This window comes from Symphalangus syndactylus, chromosome 17, assembly GCF_028878055.3.
Source record: "Symphalangus syndactylus isolate Jambi chromosome 17, NHGRI_mSymSyn1-v2.1_pri, whole genome shotgun sequence".
Taxonomy (NCBI): domain Eukaryota; kingdom Metazoa; phylum Chordata; class Mammalia; order Primates; family Hylobatidae; genus Symphalangus; species Symphalangus syndactylus.
This window is the reverse complement of record NC_072439.2, coordinates 55,994,801-56,009,168: the sequence shown is the minus strand read 5'-3', so window position 1 is coordinate 56,009,168 and position 14,368 is coordinate 55,994,801. Positions and strand designations below refer to the sequence as shown.

At 35.4% G+C, this 14,368-nt stretch overlaps 1 long non-coding RNA gene across 1 annotated transcript in view; it reads left to right on the top strand.

Moving 5' to 3' along the window:
- LOC134732894 (uncharacterized) overlaps window positions 1–13,766 on the top strand; it is a 99,183-nt gene extending 85,417 nt beyond the window's left edge. Inside the window, exons 2-4 of the long non-coding RNA XR_010116460.1 lie at window positions 9,683–9,784; window positions 11,504–11,646; window positions 13,377–13,766. This is a non-coding gene — a long non-coding RNA (uncharacterized lncRNA). The remainder of the gene's footprint in view (window positions 1–9,682; window positions 9,785–11,503; window positions 11,647–13,376) is intronic.
- The last annotated feature ends 602 nt before the right edge of the window (window positions 13,767–14,368 follow it).

The following is a 14,368-nucleotide window of genomic DNA, read 5'->3' as shown; positions in this document are numbered from 1 at the left end:
GATTAATAGAAGTTCTTCATTTTAATGTAGTTCAATTCATCAATTTTAACCTTTTTATTCATCTCTTTTTTCTTATTTAACTGACTAGTTCAACCAATTCGGTTGACTAATTCTCTGTGGTTTTTGGCATCTCTGATGTATTGTTTTGTACATCTAGGAGATTTTGTAGTTTTATCATTTGTACTTCTTCAGCTTTACAATTATTATTTAACAATAATATTTATTTCTTGTTTGAAATATTATATTTATAATAGTATAAATATTACCATAATAATTTTATTATATTACTATTATTATATTATATTATATTAAGAAATATTATTTCTTGACTGAAATAAAAATTGTTAAGTAATAATTCTAAAGCCAAAGAAGTATAAATGTTAAAACTATAAAATGCCTATTTTCATTGACACCATATTTTTCTTCAATTCTTTGAATTTTTTTTTTTTTTTTTAATTTGAGATGGAGTCTTACTCTGTTGCCCAGGCTGGAGTGCAGTGGCACCATCTTGACTCACTGCAACCTCCACCTCCAGGTTCAAGCGATCCTCCTGTTTCAGCCCCCCAATAGCTGGGGTTACAGGTACGCACCACCATGCCCAGCTAATTTTTGTATTTTTAGTAGAGATAGGGTTTCTCCATGTTGGCCAGGTTGGTCTCAAACTCCTGATCTCAGGTGATCCACCCGCCCCGGCCTCCCAAAGTGCTGGGATTATAGGCGTGATCCACCATGCCTGGCCAATTCTTTGAATATTTTTGTAGACATTATAACTATCTCTGAAGTGAGTGCCACGTGTGCCAAAATACTTAACTATCTACCAAGATTTTTAGCATAGGGAAAACCCACAGAAAACCAGGTTTTAAAAGCAGTGCAAAGATAGAACAGGGCAAAAAGAGCATGGAATGGTTCTAAGATACAAGTAATTTCTTGCAGGTTTGTTTGCTTTGGGATCTGTATTCTGATCTTTAGGTTTTCTGTTACTTGAACTTTTCGTAACTGGGAACATGCTTTTTCAAGAAAAGCATCCAATTCATAGATTCTGCTCAATATCACTATATTTTTCTAGAATACACATTATCTTCCCTCTGCCTACTTCTCTGTGGTGTCTCCTGGAGCCTTAAAATATACGAATAGTTATCAATCAGGCATTTAAGTAGTTCAGATTCTGCATTTGGGTCTCTGTGGTTTTTATATTGTGAGCTCACAATTCTTAGCTCTTCCACGCAGTTTTTGTATTTTTATTTATGCTTTTAGATACTTCTAAGTAACTTTAGGCAGTTTTGTTTTTAATGTCTTTCATGTTTTATAATTGCTATCTGCTGCACGTTTGCAGGGCCACTTATCTCCTACTATTACTGGAAGTTGATTTTGAATTAACTGAATGTCAATTTTTTATTATCTGAAAATGTATATATTTCACTTTCAGTTTTGAAGAATGATATTGCGGAGTATAAAAATCTAAGTGGAAAGTTGTGTTTCTACTGGTATGTTAAAGATATTTTACACTGTAAGTTTTCATTCATTGGTGCTCTTGGAAAGTCATCTGTTAGTCTGTTGCTCTTTCGAAAATAATTTATATTTTATTTTTCCCTTGGATGCTTTTAAGGTCATTCGTTTTTTATTTGATTATATGTTTTGCTATGATGTATCTATGTGTAAATTTCCTTTAATCTGCCCTGTAGCCTCTTGAAGCTGTGGCTTGCTTCTTTTATTAATTTTGGAAAATTGTCAGCCAATATTATGTAAATATTTTTGTCCCACTCTCTTATCTTTTATTACAACTACAATTAAATGTATGCTAGATCTTTCATTGTTTTCTCAATGAATCAAACCCTCCTTACTGTATTTTTCAAATTTTTGTCTCTCTATGTATCATTGTGAGTAGTTCTTCCTGACCGATCTTCCATCTTTCTTTAATCTGTTCTTAAACTCATCCACTGAGTTATTAATTTAGCTTATTTGTACTTTCAGTTTTAGAATTTCCTTTTTGTGCTCACTCCTGTAATCCCAGCACTCTGGGAGGCAAAGGGGGGTGGGGGGAGCTGATTGCAAGGTCAGGAGTTCAAGACCAGCCTGGCCAATATGGTAGAATTTCCTTTTTGTTTGTTTTATTTTATTTTTATTAATTGACAGGTGATAATTGTACGTATTCGTGGGAGTACTAGTGATGTTTCCATACATATAATTTATAGCGATCAGATTAGGGTAATCAGCATTTCCGTCATCTCAAACATTTATCATTTCTTTGTGTTGGGAATGTTCACTATCAAATTAGTTCTTTTTCAAATAAGCAATGTTTACTTTTTACAGTTTCCAGTTCATTCTGGAAACTTAAAAGTTGGCCTTTTAGCTTCATTTCATAGACATGGTAATTGTTTTATGTTCTGTTTCTGACAACTTTACTAACTGAAGAAGTTATGGATGTTTCTGCTGACTGTTATTTGTACCAGATCTTGTTCATTTTATCTTGTTTCCTCATGTTTCTCATTATCTTTGATTAGGTGCTGCATAGTGTATTTGAAAAAATTATTTATAGAAATAATTTGAGGCCTAAGATGATGTGAATTCCTCCAGGGAAGATTTACTCTTGTTTCTTTTATGTGCCTGGTGGCAGTACTAATCTAGGATCTCCTAAATCAAATTTTAGGATTCGAGATATTCTGTGTTACCCAGAAAATCTGATGGCAGAGAGATGCTGCAGTCCGTATAGTTCTTTGATTATTTCCAGTTCACTTATTCATGGAATGCAGTTTGCAGCCCTTCTGAGCCCCAAATTAAATAGGGAGTTTTCTATTTTCCCCAACTTTGACCCCTACTTATATGTTCCTATTCAAGTGACGTTGTAAAAAGTGTTGCACAACCTCTTAATCATCCCTTTTTGGATTTACAAATGCCCACTGGTGGGGTGGTTTTGAATGTTAGGCTCATCTCTTTGGATTCCTGTTTTCTTCCAAATTTCTCCTAAATTTGATAATTCCTAATTGCATTGTTAGTTCTTTAATGCATTTAGGAAGTTAAAAAATATTAGCTAGTCTTTTTTATTATCTTTAGCAGGTTTGGCCCAAAGCACTGAACTACGTATTGCTGGAAGTAAAATCCTCCACAGTCAGGGATTTGCATTCTAAGCCATGCTATTATACGCCCTCTCTTACTTTTGCTTTCTGAGTAAAAAGAACAGTGTTCAGAATCTTTAGTCCCCATTGCTTCCTATCTCATTCATAATGTAACCAAAGTCTTTAGAAGAACCTGTAAGATACTACTTGATCTGCCTTTCTCCAGCTCTCTGATCTTATTTTCCACTGCTCTCTTATTCACTTTGCTCCAAGCACACTGATCTCTTTCGTCTTCATCTAACATACCACGCATGCTTTTGCTCCTTCAGGATCTTTGCATTTGCTGGTCTCTGTGCCAGAAATTCTCCTTTCCCAAATATCCACACTTCTTTACCTTCTAAGGCTTGAAATTAAATGTTCCCTTTTTAGTGGAACCTTCCCTGACTGCCCTGTCTAAAATTTCAAATACTGTTTTCCTTTCACCTATTGTCTTGGTTTGTTTTGTGTTGCTATAACAGAATTCCACAGACTGGTTAATTTATAAGGAATGGAAATTTATTCTTTCACAGTCCTGTATACTGGGAAGTTCAAGATTAAGGTGCCATCAGGTTAGATCCTGGTCTCTCTGGTTCCAAGATGGTACCTCACACGCTGCTTCCTCCAGAGAGAAGGAATGTTGTGTCCTCACATGGCAGAAAAGCAAAAGAGAACCGACTCCCGTGAGTACTTTTTATAGTGGCATGGCAGAAGCTTCATGATCTAAATGGCTCTCATTAGGCCTCAACACTGCTGCACTGGGGAACAAGTTTCTAACACATAAATTTTGGAGGGGATACATTCAAACCATAGCACCTATGTGCTACCTATTGCTATATTCTGTTTCATTTTTTTTCCTTAGAAAGTATTATTATCTAACATATTATATAGTTTCATCTTTTAAGTCTTATGAGAAACCTCTCTTTCACCTAGAATATAAATTCCGTGGAGGCAGTGATTTTTGTCTATTTGGTGATTGTTCTGTCTCCAGTACAGAGAGTGGAGTTTGTCACAAAATAATTATTCAGTAAATATTTGTTGAATGAATAATAGAGAACTTTTGTTTATATATCTCAGGTAGGCTAGATATACCTTGAATCGTGCTTAAGGAATGCTTTCCTAAGTTCCTTAAGGAGCAAAAGGCAATACTGATCAAATGTTTTTATTTAAAGTTAAATATAAAGAGAAAAATAAATCATATACTAGAGGTGGAAAATAGTGTACTGGTAATTAATAAATAGTAAAACAGTAGTTCTTAAAGTTTAGCTTGCTTAAGAAATATGTGAGGATGCTTATTAAAATAAAGGTTCTAGGACAGGCCCTTTCTTCACAGATACTAAATCAGCAAAGATGGGGTGATAGCCAACAATGTGCATTTATACTAACACTTGAAACTTGGAGAAATATTGATCTAAAGAATCACAAGTTGCTCCCTGAAGCATAGAAATGAGTACAGTAGTTAGCAGCTGAGTTTGGAAAAATATTTCCTTCTCTAACATTGCAAATGCACTGACCATATCCTCCTTCAGCAATTGGTTTTTAGACTCCATGATAATTTACGGGAATTCTCAGACGGAGACCAACTTCTTCATGCCTCCATTTTATTCTTTGTAAATTAATTACGGACTCATTTACATTTACTATTTCTTATTTACAAAGTGTTGAAAGGCATTCCTGGAGCAGAATTGAATGTATGAAAGCATCTGATAATAAACAGAGATTATACTGGAGAGGAGTTCACGGGCTCCTGCTTCATCCTCTTGGACTGATATTAAAATGCTCACCAGCTGTGTTCAATCAATATTTCTTTTCACATTTGAATGTAGTTCCAACTCAGAGACAAAGGTCTAAGAAATATATTCTAAAATTTATCAGAGAAACAATTAAATACCTATTCATATGCCTGCCTTTTTTGACCTGTTTTCTTCAGGCTCCATTTCAGTAATCCACAAATTCTTGCTACCACCCGATAAGTGAATATAAAGCATTAAAGTGCCAATTGCACAGTTTTTGTTTTTAAGGGTCAGGGAAGGGTTAGGACATCCTGGGTCTGGATTTCATTCTTCTCTAGACTTCCTGTGTAATTTAATGCTCCTCCATCTGCACTCAGAATCCTATTAGAATAAAAGAGAGATTTCAGCTGCTTTTTCGCTCGTATGTAATGCATTTCTAATGGCAACTTCCCAATAGAGGTTCAGGTGCTTATGTGAAGAAAGGACATTCTTACTCCATTTCAGTGAATTTCGAACAGTGCATTTAGAAGAATAAGCTTTATATTTTTCATCCAGCATTCCTCTTACCTTTAATTTAGAAGCAAGCAGGTCTACCCCTAAATATGTTTTGAGATTTTCTCTACTAATCTATTGAATTGAAGTGTTTATTGTTTGAGGCTCTATGAGGATGGTGGTATTATTATGTGGTAGTTATTGTTTTAAACTGCACAACAAGTTTTCCCATATGCACCTTCCTACTTATATAATAGGCCCCTTCCTTATATACCCCAGTATTAGTGGATGGGAATAACAGTTGTGGCCAACTGAAGCACTCATTACCCTGGCTGCATACATTGGTTGAGAGGTAGTTTAATGACATCAGTTAATCAATCAGACTCCTTGGGATATTTCTATTGGGACAAGGGTGAAAAATTGTTTCTTGCCTCTGTGGTCCCCTTACTGGAAGGATAGGAACCTAAGACCACTAGAAACTATCCTACTCATCATGTGGCTACAGCCAGGCAACAATACGAGAGAATGAGGCCCACACCTAGAAAGACACAGAGCTGAAACGTGAGGAAAAGGCTAATTATTATTTTTTTTTTTGAGACGGAGTCTTGCTCTGTCGTCCAGGCTGGAGTGCAGTGGCGCAATCTCGGCTCACTGCAAGCTTTGCCTCCCGGGTTCATGCCATTCTCCTGCCTCAGCCTCCCGAGTAGCTGGGACTACAGGTGCCCGCCACCACGCCCAGCTGATTTTTTTGTATTTTTAGTAGAGACGGGGTTTCACTGTGTTAGCCAGGATGGTCTCGATCTCCTGACCTCGTGATCCGCCTGTCTTGGCCTGGAAAAGGCTAATTTTTAAAATTTTGTTTTTAATTGACATGTAATAGTTGTACATTTATATGGAGTACACTGTGATGTTCCAAGGGGAAAGGATCTTGGTGATCTGGTCCTGAATATATTAGTTGGTACAAAATGTTTGATGCTGGGACCATTCCTTTCCTTCCCTATTACACAGTCAATAAATTAATTTTTACCACATGCTAGTTGAATTGCATTTCTGTTATTTCAAACTGAAAACATCCTGACTAAAATAAACAATAACAACAAATAGAAATGGAGATTAAAAAAAAACATGCAGGAAGTTAACAATTCCTTCAATGGTACGAATGAGTTTTCTGGATATGTCACAGGTATAGGCATGTTCGTTAATAACTTGGTTTTGTGTCAGGATTCCTTTATTCCTCTTGCATCTAACATTAATAAATTGCTATTTGTTGTTAAGGGAAGTAGGGAACTCCTGTAATATTAAATTTAGGGAGATCCCAGGAAGTTAGCCTTCCCAAAGTCTTTGAAAACCTGGCTACATTGTCACCTTAAGCTTAGGAAGCCAAAATTCAATATAGACATAAAAATATCTCTTTCTTAGGGGGAGAATTCCAGAATAGCTGATAAATTGTATTATTTTTTGGTACCATGACTCATAGCTTTAACTTTTTAACTCTTTAGGGGGACTTTTGCATTTGCCATGGGAGATGTCATTTCAATGCCTAAAAGTTAGATAGATTAAAGATAGGATGTAGCTTGGGACATGCATACTAGGACATTTCTGAGTGTGAAAGGGGTTTCTATCAACAGTTAGACCTGGGACAATAGGTCCAAGAACACCAAGAACAAGGACACCAAGACCCAAGAACATGCTAGAGAAAGGGAGGTATTTGTTTGTCTTTGCCAAAGATGATAGACTCTTTTCCTAGACCAGTGGTTTCCAAACTGGTTCCACATTAGAATTGCCTGGGAAACTTACAAAAATACAGAAGCTAAGTTTCCTCACCCACAGATTTTGATGATTTGTCTGGAGTGGCATATGGGAATTTCACTTTTTTTTTTTTTTTTTTTTTTTTGAGACAGAGTCTCACTCTGTCGCCCGGGCTGGAGAGCAGTGGCGCAATCTCGGCTCACTGCAAGCTCCGCCTCCCGGGTTCACACCATTCTCCTGCCTCAGCCTCCGAGTAGCTGGGACTACAGGCGGGAATTTCACTTTTAAAGAGTTCCCTGGAGACTGTACAGCATAGTTTTAGTATTTAAGTATCTAAACCTGAATCTCAATAGGCAAAGACCTGGTGTCTCTTCTTCTATTAGCTAGGTGTGTGATTCTGGACAAATAATTTTCTGATCTTCAGTGGCTTCATCTATAAAAAGAGGGGTTTAGTCTAAAAAATACTCTAAGATCTATTGAACTCTGATATTCTACAATTCTGATCGTTTTAAGAGCTCTTCTTTACAGGGATTAAAATCTCTTAAAGTCAGAACCTATTCCCCTAGTCTTGGACAGTGACAGAACATTACTTGGAGGAAGGCTAATCAAGTTCATTTCTTAAAAGCCAAGGATGTGTTGTATAAACGAAGTGATAGGACATGCGCACATATTAATTCCAGTGCTGTTTGAGAGCACCTAGCAGTTTTCATGCCAGCGGAGAGGATGCAAGGCCTGCAACCCCCAGAGACATTATGTAATCTTTGCAATCTAATTCAGCACAATCTTCAACAACTGAAATGTTGAAGGGCAGGTTTACTTTTCCCCAGAATGAATTTTTATGGTTGCTTATACTGAGAAGGCAGTGCATTGTGTGTGTCTTGTTAATGATCTAATTCAGTGTGTTTTTCTGTCTATAAATGGAGACAAACTGAGAGATGTACAACTGGTCTAAAATAGAGGGCCTAGTTCAGGGTGTGAAATGTATTTTGTAGAGTCATTTTAAGCCTCAGTTCCTCATTCCTTTTAACAACAAACTCCTTTAAAGACTTAATGCTAGCATTGAATTACTTTTTATAACTCCATAAGAACCCTCTCCCCTCTGCGTCTTTTGTTCTGACTGAGTTAATATATCAGGTAGGATATGCTGGATTGTGGCACCTTCTCAAACTCATCAACCAGCAATCTTCCCTTCTTTTTCCGTAGAGTAGTCCCTAATAAATACAAATGAGAAGAAATATCTCTCTACTTAATGTTTCACTCCTGAGTTGATCATATATAGCCTATTTGTCCAAAAACATTTTTGAGTTCCTACTGGGTTTTCAGCAGACCTTTAGATTTAAACTGCTGTAAGTTTTTGTTTGTTTGTTTGTTTGTTTGTTTGTTTTTCTTCATCTCTGTATCTCAGCCTGTACAACCTCTACAAAATGATGTTTTCTGACTAGATCTCAAACCAAAATAAAAATTCCCCTTCCTGGCAATAGTATCAGCTTAAGAATTAGGAAAAAATCAATTGTGTTAAACTAATTTATATTACTGTATAAATGACTAAAAAATATATATTGTTTCAGTAGGACAATAAAATGTATGCATTCTATTTAGATACTTATAAGTAGCTAAATATTTTCCTCTTTCTGCATGCTTTCTAAAAATATTCTGACTTGTTTCTTATATGCATTTCTCACAATAAGTTGAGTTCATATATTGGGGTACTTGGTGCACATTTCCCCAGGAAGTAGAGCTGTAGATGATAGCTAGCTTATCCACCAGTCCTCCAAATCCCCATCTAACTCTTCTTGTAATTTATAAACAGAGGATTATTAATAAATGTTGCTTAAGTGAGTAACTGAATAGAAGCTAGACAGGGAGGAGGGCTCGTCCATGAAGAGGGTCTGTGGGTAGTATTCAGTGCTAGAAGACATTTCCTTCTCTTTTCCAGGGCAAAACACTGCCCTGGGTGAAATTATAATGCTCACAGAGCATCTTTTGTATCATAACTCTCTACTCATACTTTCCAACCTCTTTAGACGCTCTCTTCAGTGCTTTCCTAGGTTTATAAGTATAATCTTTGATCTTGCCCTTCTCATGGAAGGCCTCTTTGCTCCAATATTACTGTTTCTCCCCTACAAAAACCCTTCATACCTCTCAAATAAAATCCATCTTTTATGAACGCTCCCTAATCACCTTTTAGTATGAAAAGAAGCTGATTTAAACATAAGACTCCAAGATTGTTCGTGCTTCAAAGGAAGATATATGTTAACCCAAAATATCTCCAACAGTGGAGTTTTATGTAGTCTGGCTAATTCAATGTGACAATTCAGGCAGAGTGAGAGAATATATTTTCAAAGGGCCAATCTATAGAGTGTCTTGACTGTGTTTCTTTCTCCAGAGTTATATCCCTTTCATATCATTTCTTCTTTCTGTGTTTTATTTGGGTGGAGTAAACAATGGTTAAATTATGTAGATCAATTATCTAGAAAATAAATATCAAACAATGAAATTGCCTTGAAAGTATTATAAAATTTATTCATGCTTTTTTGGAATTGTTTTGAATGTTTTTTTAAATTTATTCATACTTTTTTTCAGCAATTCAAGAATGATTTGCTTTTTGCTATGTTGCAGCATGAAGGCAGTGAGGGGCTGTGGTGTGATCCAGGAGGCTGAGAATTATGCAGTGGGTGCTGTCACCTTGAAGGCATCAGCGCGATCAGGCAGATCATCATGGTAGTAAAATAGATTAAAAATTGCTCTAAGAGGCCATTTTATGAAATAAAAGTGATTTACCACTGAGCAGGAGATATCCCACTTGTGGTGGCTGGAAGAGAAATTTTCTAAGCAAAGATGAGAAAAAGCAAATGGCTGGTGCTGACGGATCTTTCCAAGCAGTGCTATGTGGCTTCTGTACGCTTCTGCAGACACTGCAATCTGTATTCCTGTAGTGAGTGATTCTGACATGGCACACATGCATATCAACACAGATTTCCCTGAAGTACACACTTCACAGGGTTTCAATGACTGAGAGTTTTTGTCAGTGTCATTTTTAAAAGAAAGTGGAGAAGTACCTTCACGTTGTGCACATGTACCCTAGAACTTAAAGTATAATAATAAAAAAAAAGAAAGTGGACGTTCACTACAAATTTTGATTTTTTGTTGTTGTTGATGTTGCAGAAAATGATACAGTGTATCTGTTATGATTTTGTGAGTAAATGTTTAATTTTTCACAAATTTTATAAAGGTAAAGATGAAGCAAGATGATTCAGGAATCCTGTAACTTGCAGCCCACTCCCACTCTCCCAATCCAACCCATATTCATCACCAGCTTGAGAAAGGGAAAGGGAGGAGGACCCAGCAAAGTGGTTGAATCTCAGCAAATCAATGAGTTGGGAAAGAAACAGTTTCAGACTGGGGATTGCAGAGAAAGTTTTTATGTATTTATCTATTTATTTCTTTTTTCTTTTCTTTGTGGCCTCTTACCTTGGTTTTGGCAAATGAAAGGCTCTGGTGGATGTGCCATTTGAGAGCACTGGAGAAGAGAAGAGAAAACAAGATGCACTAACTTTGACATTTTGCTGAGTGCATAGAAATAGATTCCCTTTACTGTCTTTACAGAGGTTTAACTAAGGAATGAAATTCCACTGAAACCTTTTTTGCCTGTTTGGATTGTGCCTCATTGACAGTGATACTACTCTGGGGCTAAGTCTGATGTGTCACAACCCAACAGGGTGGGGCTTTATCTCTTTTTCAATTGATTACATGAAATAATTGTATTAAATAGAAAATATAAAGGCATAAATGCCTTGATATTTATTTCTTATCAGTCCTTATATTCCTTAGTAGATCTCTATTTAAAGCTCTAAAATTATTTATCTTCTCCTCCTGATACTGCTTTTCAGTCTAAACTTCCCAAATTTTGTGAATGTGAAGAAACTTAGAAACTCTGAATATTTCTGAAAACAATCTTGTGTTGTTTTCAGAAATATTCAGAGTTTGTTTCCCATTAAACAAAATTTGTAGAAAAAAAAAAGAAAAAAATCACCTACAACATAATATAAACTGATACAAATGAATACAATACTACTTTGGTATTTTCTCTCCATATTTTCTTTTAGAAAGCCTAGTCATGATTATATTAAGCACTTTGCCTCGGGTAAAGCACTCAGCTTCCCCTTCGATTCGAGCTTTTGGGATCTGAGGGCCATGATCTTCGGTAGCCAGTTTTTTATACTTCAGGAGTTTATATGCCAGGATCAGACTGTCAAATAGGTCCATATTAATATCTGTTAAATTCTGAAAGTTCAGGGACAAACTTTTAATCTATCCTAAGCAAAAAATGATAAACTTGGAGGTGCTAAGTAAATAAAATTTCTTAATAAAATTCCATTACAATGTTCACATGTACCATTCTGATACTGTATATTTGCCCTTACATTCTTGTCTACATAGCAGGATGCTGTGCCAAATCATCTCAGCAAGAGGTCTCTACATCACGATGTTGGCAAAGATATTGGAGTGGGTGAAGAGACCCTCTTATTACCGTTTCTGGGCCCAATTTTCTCACAATGAAGCTGCACAAGATGATCTCTAAGGTTCGGTTGTGTTGTAGCAATATATTCTGTAGAGTTGAGAACTTGAAAAATTTCCTCCACTTAGCACAGTTATTTCTAGACAGAAATGTCTTTTGTATTCTTAAGGCATATCGGTATATGACAGTAGTCTCCTAATTTTTTTCTTACACACCTGCTAAAATAATTCTAAAAAGCTATATACCCTCCTGCACATTTAAAGGGACATTAAAATTTCTTTTCATCACTGTAAACAATGATAAGGGATGTAATTTTCAGTATAATGTAAATATTGACCTTTTAGAATAAAGCCATTTTAAAAGCACTCAATATAACAAAAACCATAGCAATGTGTTACTAGCTATAACCCATTCAAAACTAGGTGACCATGCTTTTCAAACCAGAAATTTTATTTGTAGTTTTCTTTGTTCTTTTATTTCCATTCCATCCCCCCACAGAATTGTTTCTTAATTCAATATATTTCTATGCTTAAAAATCTTCTATTGTTTTACTTGTAGTTTTCTTTGTACTTGCATTTCTGCCTCTGAATTATAACCTAATTGATTTTTATGCTTAAAAATCCCTTATTAATCATATTACTCAGCAATAAATACGTGAGTACTCATTTGGGAACTAATTTTTAAAATTCATGTCCATAGGTTCTAACTGTTCAAATGTTACTTTTGGATTGAGTTTTCATTAGTTATTAGTACAAAATTGGGCTAAATGGCATGAATGTATTACACATTTTGATACATAATTATTAAGCAAATGAATTTCTTAGGGGGATAGATATAATTTTTTAAACAATTAGTTTATTGTAGACATGGATGAATATTACTAATTGTTAGGCAGGGTTGAGCATCAACTTTGCTTTATTTCTCCTCCTTAGAGATGAAAAGCTTATGTTCACTTAAATAAGTAGATGAGAATGAAAGTTTTGCTACAGTAATGTCAGTCAGTTTTATTGATTCGAGTCATATGCAAAAAACACATATATCTCTGTCATGGTTAACTTTATGTGTCACCTTGGCAAGGCTATGGCGCCTAGTTATCTGGTCAAACACTAGTCTAGATGTTGCTGTGAAGGTATTTGTAGAGGTGATTAACATTTACAACCAATACACTTTGAGTAAAGCAAATTGCCTACAATATTGTGGCTAAGCCTCATTTATTCTATTGGAGACCTTAAGAGCAAAGACTGAGGTTTCCCAAAAAAGAAGCAATTCTACCTTAAGACTGCAGCCAGCATAGAAAACCTGCCTGAGTCTATAGCCTACTGGCTGCTCTATAGATTTTGGTTTCAAGACTGCAATATCAACTCTTACTTGAATTTCCAGCCTGCCAGCCAGTCTTACAAACTTCAGACTTGTTAGCCCCACTGCAAGAGCCAATTCCTTAAGATAGGTCTCTATGTATCTCCATCTCTATCTCTCTCTCTCTCTATCTCTGTCTCTGTTTCTATCTCTATCACCCCTCTCTATCTCTATCTCTATCCCCCTCTCCCTCTCTCTCTATCTCTCTATATTTCTATCTCTGTCTCTGTATCTATCTATATCTTTATCTCTGTCTCCTATTGGTTCTGTTTATCTGAAGAATCCTAACTAGGAGTCTCATATCAAAAGTACTTTTAGTGACTTATCATTGACAATTGAATTAGACTCTTTACAATTTTTTTAAGAAAAATAATTGAGTACCCCTCAATTGAAAAAAAAAATTTGTTACCTAATCTTAATTTTCTTTTCTTTTCTTAGGTACTGCATTTCCTGGACACGATCTTAATTTTCTTAATACCTCCATCAACATTTCAAGTAGCGTCTCTAATGCCCCAGAGATTTTTATGCCCCTAAGGTAGTTTTCTTTCTTTTGTGAAGCAGAAGAAGGGAAATTGTTAAAGGGAATTATTTTAACTAAATCTATTTCCATGAAACTATCTTTGTCTTTATATCCCATGGAAAGTGTTAGGTAGCCTCAGGATTATATCTCAGTTGGAAAATTGTAGACGTAAACCTTCTTGTTATCTACGTACTTATATATTTTTCTGTTGTTATTTACTTATGAATAGCATTTTGATTACAGCAGAAATAAAATACATTAAATGACTAAGCTCAGAAATAAGAAAAAAAGGTCAATGATGATCATTTATTTGGAAACTATGATATTTTAATGATATTAATGGTGTAATTGACATTTAGTTAAACATATTTCAACATACCTAAAACATTTTAACTCTTATGGTCCATTTGAAATGTAATCATACATTTATGTATTTCTAGTTAATGTATCAAACTCAACTGAATAATCAATGTACATCATTTATTTTGCTCCTAAGTTAATACACTAAGTTATGCTTTAAAATTACTAATTTGCTGCAATATCCAACACTCTCTTTTAAGTCTTACATTGGGAGAAAAGGATATAAACATTTCATGACACCAAACCCAAGTATTTTTGATGCCCTTGGCAGTGTCAGTTGAACAGGCAGGCAGTGTCATTTAATGTTTGAGGCAGCATCTGAATTCCTTTTATTCTTAAAATTCTATTTTAAAATGCAGTTTTTGGAAAGTTAATGTGAATAGAAAAATTTCTAACATTTTATGTGTATGTGTTTTGTTTGGTACAGACTGAGCATCTCAAATCTGAAAATTTGAAATCTGAAATGTTTCTAAAATTCAACTCTTTTGAGTGCTGATATGACGTTCAAAGGAAAAGCTCACTGGAGCATTTCAGATTTTGGATTTTTGGA